This window comes from Helianthus annuus, chromosome 4 (genome assembly GCF_002127325.2).
Source record: "Helianthus annuus cultivar XRQ/B chromosome 4, HanXRQr2.0-SUNRISE, whole genome shotgun sequence".
In the NCBI taxonomy this organism is placed as follows: Eukaryota; Viridiplantae; Streptophyta; class Magnoliopsida; order Asterales; family Asteraceae; genus Helianthus; species Helianthus annuus.
The window spans coordinates 66,358,773-66,374,132 of NC_035436.2; positions in this window are offsets into that span (position 1 = coordinate 66,358,773).

The window sequence follows — 15,360 nt, forward strand, 5'->3', positions numbered from 1 at the left end:
ATAGCTCTCAATCTGACTACATCTTGAGTGAGGGAGAGGGATAGATCAGCTACGGATCTGAATGTCGTAGGCCTTGATGCCTTAACGCTCGCTTTGATCTCAGGTGCCAGACCCCCAATAAATCGGGCAATCCTTCGCGGCTCCGGGGTCACCAAATACGGCACTAATCGAGATAAGGTGTTGAACGTGGTGAGATATGCCTGACAATCGAGGTTCTTCATTACCAGGGATACGAAATCCGACTCAATCCTTTCGACCTCGTGCTGCGGGCAGAAATTCTCTTTGATTAGGGCTACAAACTGATCCCATGTCAAGCTGTACAGAGCGGCCTTACCGGCAGCTTGTAGAAGAGACTTCCACCATGCTAGAGCATCTCCCTTGAATGACTGGGACACGTACTTCACAACGTCCCTATCAGCACACCCGCTGATGTCAACAACTGTATCCATCTCATCAATCCATGTCATGCAGTCAACTGCTCCTTTTTCCCCAGTAAAATCTCTGGGTTTGCATGAAACGAAATACTTGTACGTACAGGACTTGCTGTGCGTATCATGCTTCAGCTTGATTTCTTGCTTAGGAATACTGCTGTGGTTGGAGGAGTGATTATCCCCCTCATCCTTCTTTGGCTCATTCTTCTTAGAAGGTGGCTTACTATGAGCCTCTGAATGAGTCTTGGGCTTGACGTGCGATACGGTTCGGGTTCTACTCCGAGTCCCGCTAGATTCCCTGAATTGCCTATCCATAGCTTTGGCAACAGCGTTTTCAACCAGTGCTTGCAGTTCCGCACCAGTGACGTGAATCTTTGTATCATCTGGGTGTTCTCCAGAATGACTGTTGGTCTCCTCCGATTTGGCCATGTAGCTTTAAGCTACATAAAAGGACAAGGTCTTATTTAGAAACCTAACAGTATTACCGTTCTAGACGATTTATTAACCATGATATTAAGAATCATAATAGTTAATTTATTTAATTTCATTCAGGGCTTTTATTAGCAACTATATTATGGAATGAAATATATATATTGGCACAATAGACCTAGTCACTTCGGACAACTTCTAAATTATAAATTTAGATTTTTATAGGATTAGCATTGTATAATTAAACAAATAATCCTTTATTTGGCAGAGAGTCATAAACCACAACTGCCTTTTTGCTTTATACGACATAGTCATAACCCGTAGGTATCAAGTCACAATCAGACTTGTATACAGATATAATCTGTAGATAATTTATTAAAAAGGGTGACATGTGTGATTTTACGAATCACGCTTAGTCAAGAATGTTAACATGTTTTCAGATGTTAACAGAGAGTTGAATCTTTTCAATCAGGTTTTACCATATTGGCTAGGCCTTTTAATAAGACATTCAAGCTAGGTTCTACCTTACTAAGATTCTTATTAAAATGGCAAATCAAATAAAAATTGATATTTTCCATTTATTTGAATATTATATTCATGCACATAGATAAAATGAAAAATTTAAATTAACCATTTAAATTAAAGTAAATTAGTACAACTTTTGCCCTAAACGGGACTTTAATTCAAATAACATGCCCACGCAGGGGCTAAACCAACAACAACAACAACAAAAACAAACAAACAGACAAAACAAACCCACGCAGGGCTAACAGAAACAACATACCCACGCAGGGGTAAAATAAGGGAAATATACCCACGCAGGGGTAGAATACAGGAATGAATGTCCTCACAGGGACATGAGTAAATGAGCTAACAACCAAAGGATTTAATAATCCTTCTTACTCTTACCCTTAATCAAGACAACCATCTTCTTGAACATACCGCGGTTATGTCGGCGATCATTTTGCAATTCCCGTCGCACGTCGTGTATCCCTTGCAGGATTTCTTCGACTTGCGGTGGCGACATCATTGGCGCCGCCGGCGGTGGCTGATACTGCGGTGGCTGCGGAGGCTGCGGCTGCTGGTATCCCTGCGGTGGGAATCCAAAAGCTGATTGTCCCGTAGCCCAGGGACCTCCAAAAGCACTCTCCTGGTTGAGAGGGTTGTAGCCTGAAGCTAACCAGTAGGGATCTCCCGTATAATCATAACTGGGAGGAAAAGTCGGCTCGAAAGGGTTGAACTGTGCTGCGCTAGCATACGCAGGGATGGGCTCTCCAAAGTTCTGCGGCGGTGGTGGCGCAATAGGCGCAGAAGTAACCTCTGAGACGGAATGCTGAGATTCTCCCATCTCTGACTCCTCGTGGAGCGGCGAGTAGCGGCCGCTACCTGAATGTCGAGGGGTGGCAATGCGAATCCCTCCTCGCATAGACATACGCGCGTTCCTCTTTGGCCTCTGAGGCGGAGGAGGCAAAACCGGTGGTGGTGGTGGCGACAGAGTGACTACGTCGCGCCAGAAGGCCTCAGATGGGTCCTGCTGCTGAGGCTGCTGCTGAAGCTGCTGCTGCTGGGAGTGGTGCTGAGAGTGCACGGGAGAACCGTGGTAAGACTGGTGCATGGGGGAGTTGTGGTAGCTGGGGGTAAAGACCCAGTCGTGCTGCTTAAACCTCTCCTCGTAGCTGTCAAAACCATTGAAAGGTGATCCCCTGTATGGTGACCCATCCGATATCTCAATGGGATGGTTAGGCGTGCCGGACGGTGGCAGGGAAGGGTCAGTGTCCTCGTCGACCTCCATCTCGTTACCACCAGAGAAGTGGTCTTCAGGTCCTAGTGGGTTATGACCCACGGGTTCATCCAAGTAGGCATCAGGGTTATACAGGCCCTGATAAACTGGTTCTGGGTAGTGGTGAGGTGACTGGTGTAGGGGTATGAAAGATCCATGGGAGTCATGGGGCCCATTTTCGGAATGTGGCCCAAAGGAGTGAGGTAGGGATGGTGAGGTACTCAGTGATACCGAGTGCCTGGCTGGTTCAGCAAATGATCTCCAAAGATCGTGGGCAGCAGTGTTGTGTGATGCTGATGGGGCTCGCCTGTGCGAAGGCCCTGCCTCGTGGTCATGTGATGTGGCGAATGCTCCTCGTCCTCTTCCTCGTACACGTGGCGGCATGATGAACCTGTCAAAAATTAAACAAGTTGCACAACAAAATATATAAGACAAGGCTAATAATAAAAATAAAATAAACGAAATTTTGAACATTTCCTAAGTTCCTTGCCTAGACTCGAAAATCGAGAATGTGCAATTGTGTAACTGAGATTAAACACAAAATACTAGTGTTTAATTCACTCAGCGTTGGCTCTGATACCAACCTGTCACACCCCGATCTCCACGTGTCACCGGTGGGCCCGGTGCGGGGTACAGTGACGTGGTTGCCATCGTCATAGACAAACAACACAATATAATAATGCACGGCGGAAGCAGATATAGATTCATTTCAACTTTATTTAAAATGTAATAATAAACATCATAAGTAGTTGAAACGGATCCACAGGCGGATCAATAAAATAAGATAAATTGTTCAACAGTTTATTTGTCGTCCGAGCTTGCGAGACTATAGTGGACGCTCTTAGGAAAACAGCCAGCCTAGTTCGTATAGTACCTGCACTTAACCTTTTGGGAAAATACGTCAGTTTACACTGGTAAATACAAATCAACTGACTCATTTTGAAAATGATTGAAAATTGATTTAAATGCACAAGGCATAAATATTTTTATTAACTTGGGATAATTATGCAATATAAACTTGTGAACGAATTACATGTTACTCGTACATTTGGTGGCCCGGGATCTGTTGTCCGGGCTAAAGATTAAATGACACACCACATTAAAGAGTTATACACGTCGGGTGTACGCCTACACCCCGTGCTCTGGTCGTGGCCATCTCGTAAGATAATGCCAAGGATATCCGGGACACGGTCAATAACCCCCCAAACCCTTAAAGTAAAACAAAACTGTTTAAACGAGTCGAACAAACTATTCAAGACTGTACACCCCAAGGGCGCAGGATTTGTGTGCTCGATCAAGCGGTATTCTATATACCGTACCCCAAGCCCGTATAGGGAAAATAAGTCAAAATGTATTTACCTGAGCAAGTATGAATCACAGACGGTAAGTGTAGGTAGCTTTTACTGGGCCTCCTAATCTGGAACAAAGGTTTATAATAACCTATTAGATTCCTAACGGGTCTTTTATTTAAACCTAAGCTTTGACCGGTTAGTTTTAAGGACGATACGGTACAAGCGCACGATTAAGCGAAAGACCGGATAGAATGTGATTTAGACCCGACAAGTCTGGATACTTGTATAATATGGGTATACTAAATACATTCTGGATTTTGAGACAAAAATGATAACGTTTGACCCGTTTCGGTCAGTTTACGCAAACTAGTTACGTAAACCGAACCGTACGCAAAAAGGGCGTTACGGGTGGCCAAAAGAGTCAAATGCAAGTTCCCTGAGATAATATGCTTTAAATATGATATAATATCAGTAAGTTATGTTCTATTATGCCCCGAACGATTTTAAACTCAATTTATGCCTTAGAAGGGCATTTTGGTCATTTAAAAGATTATAAAAGAGTCAAATTGGAAATCTGAGTTACGGGTCTGATTTATACAGTAAATATGCTTCATTTGATATATTATAACAGTAGAGTATGACCCGTATACCAAACTTAACATTTAAAAATCAAACTATGCACCGTAGGGGTATTTTAGTGATTTCACAAGGGCTAAAAATGCCAAAACTGGAAATCTGAGTTCAAACATTTATACTTACTGTTATTATATGAAAATATACTAAATACATCAGTAGGTATGAGTCTTATATGTTTAAAATGAGTATAACGCCTACTATATGCTAGAAACGCTTAAAAATGCGATTTAGAGTCGTTTCCGGGTTTTTAAAAGAAAGCTGAGATTTTTATATTTCCAGAATGCTCAAAATAATTTATTTGACATATAAAATCAGTAGAAAAAGGTTTCGGGTCAAAAGGACGTATAAAACTCATTTTATGGCTTAAACGGTCAAAACCGGCATTAGCCGAATCGACTTAGCGACGTATGATCCGATCAGCCAAAAATTAAATAAAAATCATCAAAAATCCCAAAATAATATATAACATCAGTGGGTAAAAAGTTTTATACCAAAACGTGGCCTGAAATAGGTTATACGCTAAATGCGCCGTTTATGTAACTTTAAGATATAGTTTTACGATATCGGCCATAGCTCAAAATCTGGACCACCAACTGACCTCAAATTTTCGGTGCAAGTTTATATATTAGAAATAAAGATTTCTACTCTTTCACTTTTCCAAAAATCACGTTTTATATCAAAAAGGGCAAAATAGTCCACTTTAAGCATAAATCGGAAACATGCAAATGAATCGGCTAAGTAGAGACTCGAGTTATAAAAATTCCAGAAAGTTTAACCAAAATAAAAGTGGTCTAAACTACACTCCAATACAGATCTCAAACATGCATGCACGGATCCGAATCGAGAGTCAATGAAAAAGTCGTTTTATAAGGCTTTCGGTTCCAATCCGGGTTTATACTAAAGATTGTCGAGTTGATCATGGTAAAACATATTCTTATATTCATTATGAAGCTATTTTTGATGATCAAACTGATTGCATGTCATCTACATTACCATTTACGCTATATTTCGCAAAAACCATTTCTGTTGACTTTTTAAGAACATCTTTGACTCGACAATTAGCATGCATAAATTGGGAATCAGAGAATACCCTTTTGAGGGTTTGTTTCCCACATAAATACCAAAATATATGTGGTTTCAATTTGAGAAAAGACAGAGCTAAACTCGTTTAATCGAAAAGTCAAACTATATGAACAACGGTTTTGACTTTTACTAATAATCAAAGCAAGAACGGATTAGAGACTGATATAGAAGCTTACAAAGGTCCTAATGAAGCTTAGTTAACACTTAGAGTCAGCCTTGTCGTTCAGAAATGCTCCAGAAAGCCTTGAGAGTGTTCTTGCAAGTTGAGAGTTCTTGTTTACCACCAAGTGCCCAAAAATATGAGCTTGTGATCTGATTTAAGGAGGAATTTAGAGGTTGGGGATAGCATACTGTTGTCTTAGGCATGCAAGCATTTTTATTGGAGCAAAAGGAGGTGTTGCAAGCTGGTTTCCACTCAGAATTCGGGCCAAATCAGATTAATTCGCGAAATACTGATACTGGGCAGACCATACGGACCGTATGGTCCCTGCTATACGGTCCGCAAGGGACCTGGTCAGTTCAGCAACTTTCAATTGTTGGCAGAAATGGCCCCTGACCTTCGTATGCGATGTTTTGCTGCTTATCTTGACCCGTAAACCCCCAAACTTGGTTTTAAGAACCTTGGGACATTTACCAACATGGTAATGTCCTCGGATAACTTTGCACTCAACCGAAAAGCCATGAAATTCGACGTTGACGCTTTTAACCCCTCAAGTACGGTTTTGGCCATAACTTTCTCATACGTTAGCGAAACTTTACGAAATTTTTACCACACATTCTAATGAGTATATTTTAGCATTACAATGCTTCGGGTCTGCCAAAAGTTCACTCAGAGGTATAAATTCAACATGTTGACACTTTTGGCCCCTATAGTTTGCAATTCCTCACTTTTGTGCATTTTCCGCTTCGTATGATCCATGATCCATCCGTTTAAGGTTATAAACATTATATAGGGTTATCATAGAGTCTACGTATCCATTGTTGACACTTTGGACCCTTACGTTCCGTAGTTTTCACTGTTTGTCACTTTTAGTCCCTCTAAAGTTTGTTTTCACATACCGGAACCTTATGACACGTGTCAAGACATTATTGGACGAAATTTTTCGAGGTGTTACATATGTCCAAAACCGATCAAGGAAATTCCAATAAGTGACAATGTCACAAATTATGACAAAGTTATAATGGAGGATTGTGATGATAAAACTGATGATGAAGAAGAGAAAAAGAAAATATTTTTGAAATTAAAAGAAAATTTTCAAGATACTGTTTTACAATCTACTGAAAAAGGTGAATGCTCAACGCAAAAACCTTTGAAGAAGAGTGTAGAACAAAAACAAAATGTTAAAAATTCAGAAAATCTTCAAAACAAAAATAAAAGTTCAGCAGTTCAATCATCCAATCGCAATCAAAAATCACAAAAATTAAAAAATCAAAACTCACAAAAAGTTGGTAATAAGCGGTGCAGGTTTGACCACAGTGCTCAAAAGTCAAATCAAGCTTACAAGAGGAGTGATGATTATCACAAAGCCAATCAGTGTTATGATCTGAGTGTGTGGTTTGAAAAAGAAGAATGGTACGATAACAGAGTGTGTTACAGATGTGGTTTTCAAGGACACATTGCTGTTAACGGCCAAAGTCAGAGTTTTGAGACACTAAGATGCTTTGAATGTCAAATCAAAGGTCATATTGCAAGAGATTGCCCAATGAGATCAAGGGGAAGATCGAGGGCTGAATCTCATGGACAAGTGAAGAAATCAGTCAAGGTCGAAGAAAAGCCCAAAGAACAGAAAGAGAAAGAACAGAAAGTGAAACTTTCGCAAGGGCAGAAAGACAGACTGAGAAAGAAAAGAAAGAAGGCAAGAGAGTATCTTGAAAGGATTTTGTCCTCGGATACAACCGGAGAATCAGATAATAGTTCTGATAAATTGTTTTGCTCTTCAAAGAATGATCAGCCGATGTAGGATCGGTTTCGACCTTAATGAGTCGTTCAGAAGAGCTCTCGTACGTTTCAGAGGCGGAAACTAAGAAACGCAATTGAAAAACAACTAGAAAATCACTTTAATCCTCTTTTATATTCAATTGACAAAGTTTACAGCAAGAGGAAATACCGGCAGCACTTCGGTATCAACTGATCCAATCGTTACAAATGTTGACAGTTTGAGATCTATTTATAATGCTAGCCTATCCGTTTGAAATCCTTCAAACGGTTACAAGTCTTCAAACGGACATGCTTTTCAAACGGAGACCTTCAAATAATCTTGTTCAAACGGTCACCTCACAAACTTCAAACGGCTGACTTTCTCAAACAGCCAACTCACTAAAATGGAACCCAAACTTCAAACGATTGGGCCTTCAAACGGAGATCTCTCATTGGACCATCAAACCATTGCTTTTCATTGGACCATCAAACCATTTGTCTTATGTGAGAATCATCAAATATCAGTAGATTCATTTGACATTTTGTGATGAGATGCAATGATGATGTCATTTCTATGATGTCATCATTGTATAAGATGACATCATATTCGATCAGATCCGCAACGCGAGCTCAAGACCCAACAGCCGAGTAAAACGAATTCATCAGATACAAATCTGAGGACAGAAGAGACAGTAAAGAAAGAAAAAGTGGTTAATCAAAAGATTAACAAATCAAAGAAAGTGAGATTTTCACTTCCTGGCAATGAATTTGACTTATCAAAGTCAAAGGAGCTACGTTCGGGCGATGAATCTGGTTCGTCAAAGCCAGAAGAGCCATTTGTTGAGGTAAAAGGTGATAATTCCGTTAAGACAATGGATGATGCAAGTTTTCCATCATTGTCAAACGGAAATTTAAATCAAAAAATTGAAAAGAAACCAAGTGACGATCATTCAAGGACACCCAAGGTGCGTCAGGCTTGGGTGGATCTCTTCAAATGAAAAACCTGACTTGCCGGAACTCCTAGGTTGGTAAGTGTGGAGTATGAATTGGCATCTTTCTTGAGAAATGTTTTATCAAGGACATTAAGTTGTACTTGATTTAACTTCCATTCAAATGTTTGAAAAAAGAGAAACAAAGTGATGAAGTAATCCCCTATCCTACAAATGGTAACAACAAAACTAATTTTTTCTGAAAACCATTTTGATTAAAACAAACTTAAGTGTTTTGAAATCATTATGGGAAAATAGTTTGTTGTAAAGGGGAGTTATGATTGTTTACGCATAGTGAATGGCGAATTGATGCAATTCACATCAGTTATCACGTTATTTGTACAGTTTATTGCTTTTAGTTTCAAACTTTCCCAGAAAATCAAAATTGAAACATATTTTGATTTTAGGGGGAGTAAAATTTTTAGAAAAATTTGAAAATTTGAAAAATGTCAAAAACATTGAAAAATTCAAAAGGAGTTTTGTTGAAAAAAAAATGGAAAATGATAGTACATCAGCTAGACAGTTGTGGTACGCTAAAGAAATGCAAAGTTTAAAAGCTTTAAACAGTCTCGCTGATGATATGCCGATAGGCTTTTATACATTTAGTAAGTTTGTTTGGGATATAAACCTAAATAATCATTTGCTTATTACGTGGGGAACATCTCTAGGATATATAGGTAACCCCTGAAATCCTGTTTGAAAGACTTTATTTCTAACATACTAGGTCTTTGTATGTGATGATATCTGGGGTATTATACCAGGACTTCTGATTTTGCGGGAGCAATAGCCTAGTCCTCGTATAATACTTTGCATAGCTTTAATCTTAAAGCCAGCCCTCAGTATAAAAAATGATGAAACATTGAAAAATGTTAATCATGTGCTGTTGAAGAAAAGATCTCTAAAGGGGACCTACCTAAAGTCGAGCCATCATCTCTTTGTACGAACGGAAGTTCTAACCTGAGCTCTCATGGCCTCGCATTTACCCCCTTACAGATATCATTAGTGTGCATTCACCTGTAAGACTGAATATAGTAGTCTGGATGCGGGAGTATATTCTGAGATGGTACACACGTATAAGTTAAGATCATAAAATACTTAATATGTATCCTGAACAGATTGAAATTTGTGTGAAAATTTAAGAGGATTAGTATATCGGCAATCTAAGCGAATTGTTTAATTCTGATATGAAGTCAAAAGCTTAACGGTACTTATAAATTGTCGATAGCTGATATGTTTCCCTAGCACAAACTCACAAAAATATTGTCTGTAAATATTTCTTTACTGTATTTCTTTAAAAAAGGAAAAATACAAAAAGAGTATCAGTGTGTTTAGCATAAATTTTTGAAAATACAAAAATATTTTCGACTACTGATGATGAAAAGCTGATTTTCAAAATTCCAAGTGCTAAACATGATGAACGGAGGTTTGGGAAAATTTGTTTGTGATGTAAAATAAGCTTGAAATGCCTACATGGTTCATTAATTTGAATCAAAATTTTGAATGTTTCTAATTCGAGAAAATTATAAATGTTAAATCTGTTTATTTTACAAGTGGTTGAGAATTGTGTAGGTTAAAGCCAGGTTCTTGAATCTGAGTGTTACAGGGAGCCAAGCTACGATCATCGAACCTGTGAAGGATAAATAGCATGAGCTAAGTTTGAACCAGGATTCGATCTCAAGGTGATAGCTAATTCCAGACAGCGATCCCAGCTTGATGAAAGGGGGAGTCTGATGAGGTTAGAGCCAGAGATAGATCATGGAACAACATTCGAGAAAGAACGGATGCAGATGCTGAAAATTTTATGAAATCAACATTTAAGGGGGAGTGTTGTTGTTGATAAAGAGAAGATAGAGTTTGGGTATTCCTTCAGTGTCAAATTCTATAAAAAATGAGTAGATCAATCAAGACTGAAGAGTTGACATGCTGAAGACTCGTACCGAAGACTTCGTCAACATCCAAGGGGGAGTCTGTTGGTGCATACGTCTGTCGACTTCGTCTTCGTTCGAGTCTAGTATTTAGAAATGATAAGTCCAGGTCACGTTGTACGAGAAAATAGGTTTTTAGGTTAAACTGGTGATTTCGCACGAAATAAAAAAGGTTATTTCGCACGAAATAGCACATGATCATTCCGTATGAAATCAACTGCCTATAAATACCTGTGATGTCATTTCGTTTGTATGCTTCTTGGTTCCGACGCCGAAGTGCTGTCGAAGTGTCTCTAGCCTGTAAACTGTTGTCAAATCAATAAACAAGACAGATTAATGATATTCTAGTGTCATACAAGCTGAACGAAGACTGAATCAATGAATTCCGCCTCTGATTCTGTCTAAGAACTCTTCTGATCGACTCGTTTGGTCGTGCAAACGATCCTACAGTTCACCGCAGTTTGTCACTCGATCGGATTGCAATCCGATCGGGTGGCAATCCGTTGGCCACTGGTCATGTATTGAACATGTTGAAAATTGTTTAAGTGTTGAAGTTCAAAACATCACATTGTCGGATGGTCGCTCGATCGGATGGCAATCCGATTGGACGGCAATCCGTTTGATGTTTAAAATTTGAAAAGTTGGAATAATAGTTTAAGTGTTTGAACCAAGTGTAAGCCGATCGGACGGCTGTCCGATCGGGGGCAATCCGATTGGATGGCAATCCGATCGGACGGCAATCCGTCCCATGACCTGATCGCTCTTGACACCTTGTTTTGTAGGTTGCATTTTGTTCGAGACAATGTGATAACGTGCTAAACAACAGAACCTCGCCATGGCTCAAGTGACCCGATCGGATAGGAACCACCATAGTCCGACCAGTTAACTGTCTGAGACGGTCTTTCATGTTTAACCCGAAATCGGTAGTCTCTTGGATAGAATTCAAATCTTGAACCAACGCATCAACAAGAAGGAGTAGAAGATCAGAACAAGCTCCGATTCTATCGGTTTTGAGTGCGTTGAGTGTAAAAGAGTTGAAAGCAAGTTAGAAAACCATCTTCCACTCCTTTTCGCCATGAATATGTTTAAATGTATGCAAGATCTTTGTTTATTCATGTGGAAATCGTTCAGATCTAAGTTGTTCTTGGTGGATTGAAGCCAAAACATGAAGTTCATAGGAACCCATGATGACATCATCCTAGAACACCTTAAATCTAGTGATTTCACGGTTAAAAGTTTAGATTCAAAAGATAGAAAGGTGAAGGAGTGCGTGTAGATCATAGAAGTACAAGATTTAGGTTGAAAACTTACAAGGATCACGAGAAATCGAGAGAAAGAAGCTTGAGAGCGGCAGGGTCGAGTGAGAGGAGATGTCACATCAAATGATGTGACAGTTGGGGTATTTATAGGGTTTCCCAAAAAGGAAAGTGTGAAGGTTCGGGTGGGTCACCGATCGGGTGGCTGTCCGATCGAGTGGCAATCCGATCGGATCAATCCGATCGGATGGCCATCCGATTAAGTTGTCACTCGATCGAGTGGCTCCGACGATTTGAGTTTCGGCTTTCGTTTCGTGCGTTGAGTTTTGCGATGCGTTGAGCGGTGCGATAGAATTATTCATTAATCCCAACTACTATATCTAACATACAATCATCCTAATTCACTTGCGTTTAGCGTCTGCGATTTGATTGCGATCGCGTTTCGATTAATCACCACAACATCAACATAAATAAACATGCACAAGTAACACATAAAAGGGCACACACACGTAAAACAATATCCACAACGCATAAACTCGGGTTGCGAATGCGATGCGATAAGCGATAAAACATGCGATAAATAGCGATTAAACCTCGATTAATAACAAGTACTCCACATAATACAACTAATGCGATAAAATAAATAGATTATCTGCAAGTCAAAGAAGTCAAAACGGTAATTGAGCAAGGAGTGACAAATCGCAATTAGCCATCTTTTCTTCCTTTGACTTCAATCTTGACTTTGACATTGACTTTTGAAACACGGGGTGTTACAGACAGACCCCTCGAACAGCCTATATAAGGGGGGCCAGGGCTCATTTGATCGTCGTTCATTTCCGAATTCTCTCTCAACTTTCTTTATAATAGAAATTCTGCCCGAGCTTAATACCCACTATATAGCGAAGCTTTGCCTCGTTGTAAGTACTATAACCCTGCTATTACCCTACATGATCGATTTAGGATTCCGTAATGCATGTCGGCTCTGCCCGACTCAGTCATTGGAATTCTGTTTCATGTGTACACCCGATTGATTTAGAATTTCCATAATGCATGTCGGCTCTGCCCGACTCAGTCATTGGAATTCTGTCTCGAGTGTACGGTTAAATTAAATTGGGTTATTTTACTAACACGTGTGCATTATTTGATTTAATAGATAATAATCATGAGATTCTCAGGAAGCCTTAGTATTATCTAAACTTGCAATGTGAGTAATCCTCTTTTTGTGAAACCTTTTGTAACCTGTTTTTTTTTTTAAAAAAAACCTCAAATGTTTTAAATTATATTCAACAGTGATTGAGTATTTGTATTCTACAATTATCGTCGGTATGTTGGGGTTTTGTATACAAAATTTGTTACTACACTGTGAGTAGTAACATGACCACCAGTCATGGATTGACAGTACCGTGGGTGGTAATTGAAGTAGTAATATAAACAAATGTAATTGCGAGATCGCCCTCAATGCTGTAAATTGATAAAACTTGTTTTGATTAAACTGGGATTTACTCACCAGTATTTCTTGCTGACAAAATGTTTTAAAATGCGTTTCAGGTAACGTAATATGAAAGCCCAATAGAAGTCAGCTGGAGAGCACTAAAGGCTTGGAATAGTGGCTATAAAAGTTACCTAAATAAACAAGACATTTTGTTTTCAATAAATAGGGTTTATCCCTATAAACATGTTTATAATGAAAACTTGGGTTGATCCCAATATATTTATTAATTATAAAATGAGGTGTTTTACTCTGATACAATATTTCCTAACTATGATCCTGATGTGTTCCGCTGCCAAACTAATAAACACCGATACCACCCGCTCTGAGTAGGCCGTGGCCGCCCGCCTCCCGAGGCGGGGGTCGGGGGTTGCGACAGAAGGTGGTATCAGCTACCTGGCACTCACTGATTGTCCTGACAAATTATTGTTTTGCACCCAACTCTAAATTACATGTTTGCCATCCTTTTAGTTTTTTTAGCAAAACTATGGTAGTGTTTTGGTTTAATTGGTTGACTCGAGTTATTTTTTTAGATCCTATTATAAGTAGCATGTACAAGTAACCGAAATACAGACGTACAAGTTATCAAACTAAAAAACATTTCGTTTAGCGCCTCGCAATGTGGGCGGCGCATAACACTAGTTATATATTAAAAGGTGTTGGGTGATGAATAGTATCTTTTTTGTCATTTAGGGATTTTTACTTTTACTCCCTACAGTTTACTCAGTTTACTTTTACATACTAAACTTTTAAAAGTTATCAAACAACCCATAAACTTCAATAAACTTTTGTTTGACTTTGGTTTTTGAGTTTTGTTTTTCGGTTGTTATAGCGGTTCTTTTTTATCATTTAGTGAATTTTCACTTTCTCTTCTTGTAGTTTAGTCAGTTTACTTTTTACATCCTAAACTTTAATAAAGTTAACAAACAACCCATAAACTTAAATAAATTTTTCTTTCGAGTTTCTTTTTATGTTTTTATCTTTCGGTTCTTATACTGGTTGTCGGTATCATATTGAAGCCGTAATGAACCAAACTGATGTCGACCAAACTACCATTGCAACGTATAGGTAATTTTACTAGTATATATTAGAAAGTGTGGTTTGATGAATAGTAAATTTTATTTTGTCATTTAATAACTTTTATTTATGCCCCATATACTTTATTTAGTTTCCTTTTTTTACTTTCACTAATTTACGTTTTTACACTCTAAACTTTAATAAAGTTATGAAACAAACTTCAGTTAATTTCTTTTGACTTTATTTATTAGATTTTCTATTTAAGTTGTTATACCGAGTTTCGGTATCGTATCTGTACTGTAATAACCAAACCGATGTCAACTGAATTTCCGCCGCAATGCGCGGGTAATTTTACTAGTTAGAGACAATCTATTGTTAGGGAATTTAGAATACAACGGATGATTTGAGAGGCATGAATTTCGGTGGTTCTACCTGTCACACCCTGGCTTTGCGGAAGCGTGGTTAATTTGGTGTGACTTCTTAATACCATAGCTTAATCATAACAAAGCTATATGAATTAAAAACATGCAAGAGTCATCCATTAAGTTTTAAAACCAAATATAGTACCATTGTTTTAACGGGAAACACGCCCTAACAACCATAACCTTGTTCAACAAACATTACAAACTTAAACATAACATAAACGCAGTTTAAGGACTGTGACTTGTCAAGGAAAGAGTCACATTCCCTAAACCCCGGATGATCTTGGAAACTAGTGCAGCGGGAAAACGTGCCATACTGTGCCAGATCTTTTAATTCCCTGAAATACATGTAAGTTGAAAAATCAACAATAATGTTGAGCGAGTTCATGTGTAAGTGAGTAAATAAACCTTTGTATTTATCAAAAATCCTGGTATGTAGCAAATAAGGAAAAAGAGATCACCAATGGTTTGCAAGGCCATTGATATGTGTGAAGTGCAAGTAGGAAGACTCAAACCTAGCGGATTTATGCGTTGGGCACAAAGTCACCCCGAGGTCCGTTATGTTGGGCCTGGGGCTGGGCTCGCTACACCCAGATAGATCTACCGCTACTGTCCCTCGGTCCTACAATGAGGATTGTGGTCCTCTCACCAACGTCTACACAAGCAGTACTGATGAGCTCTATACAGATGGCG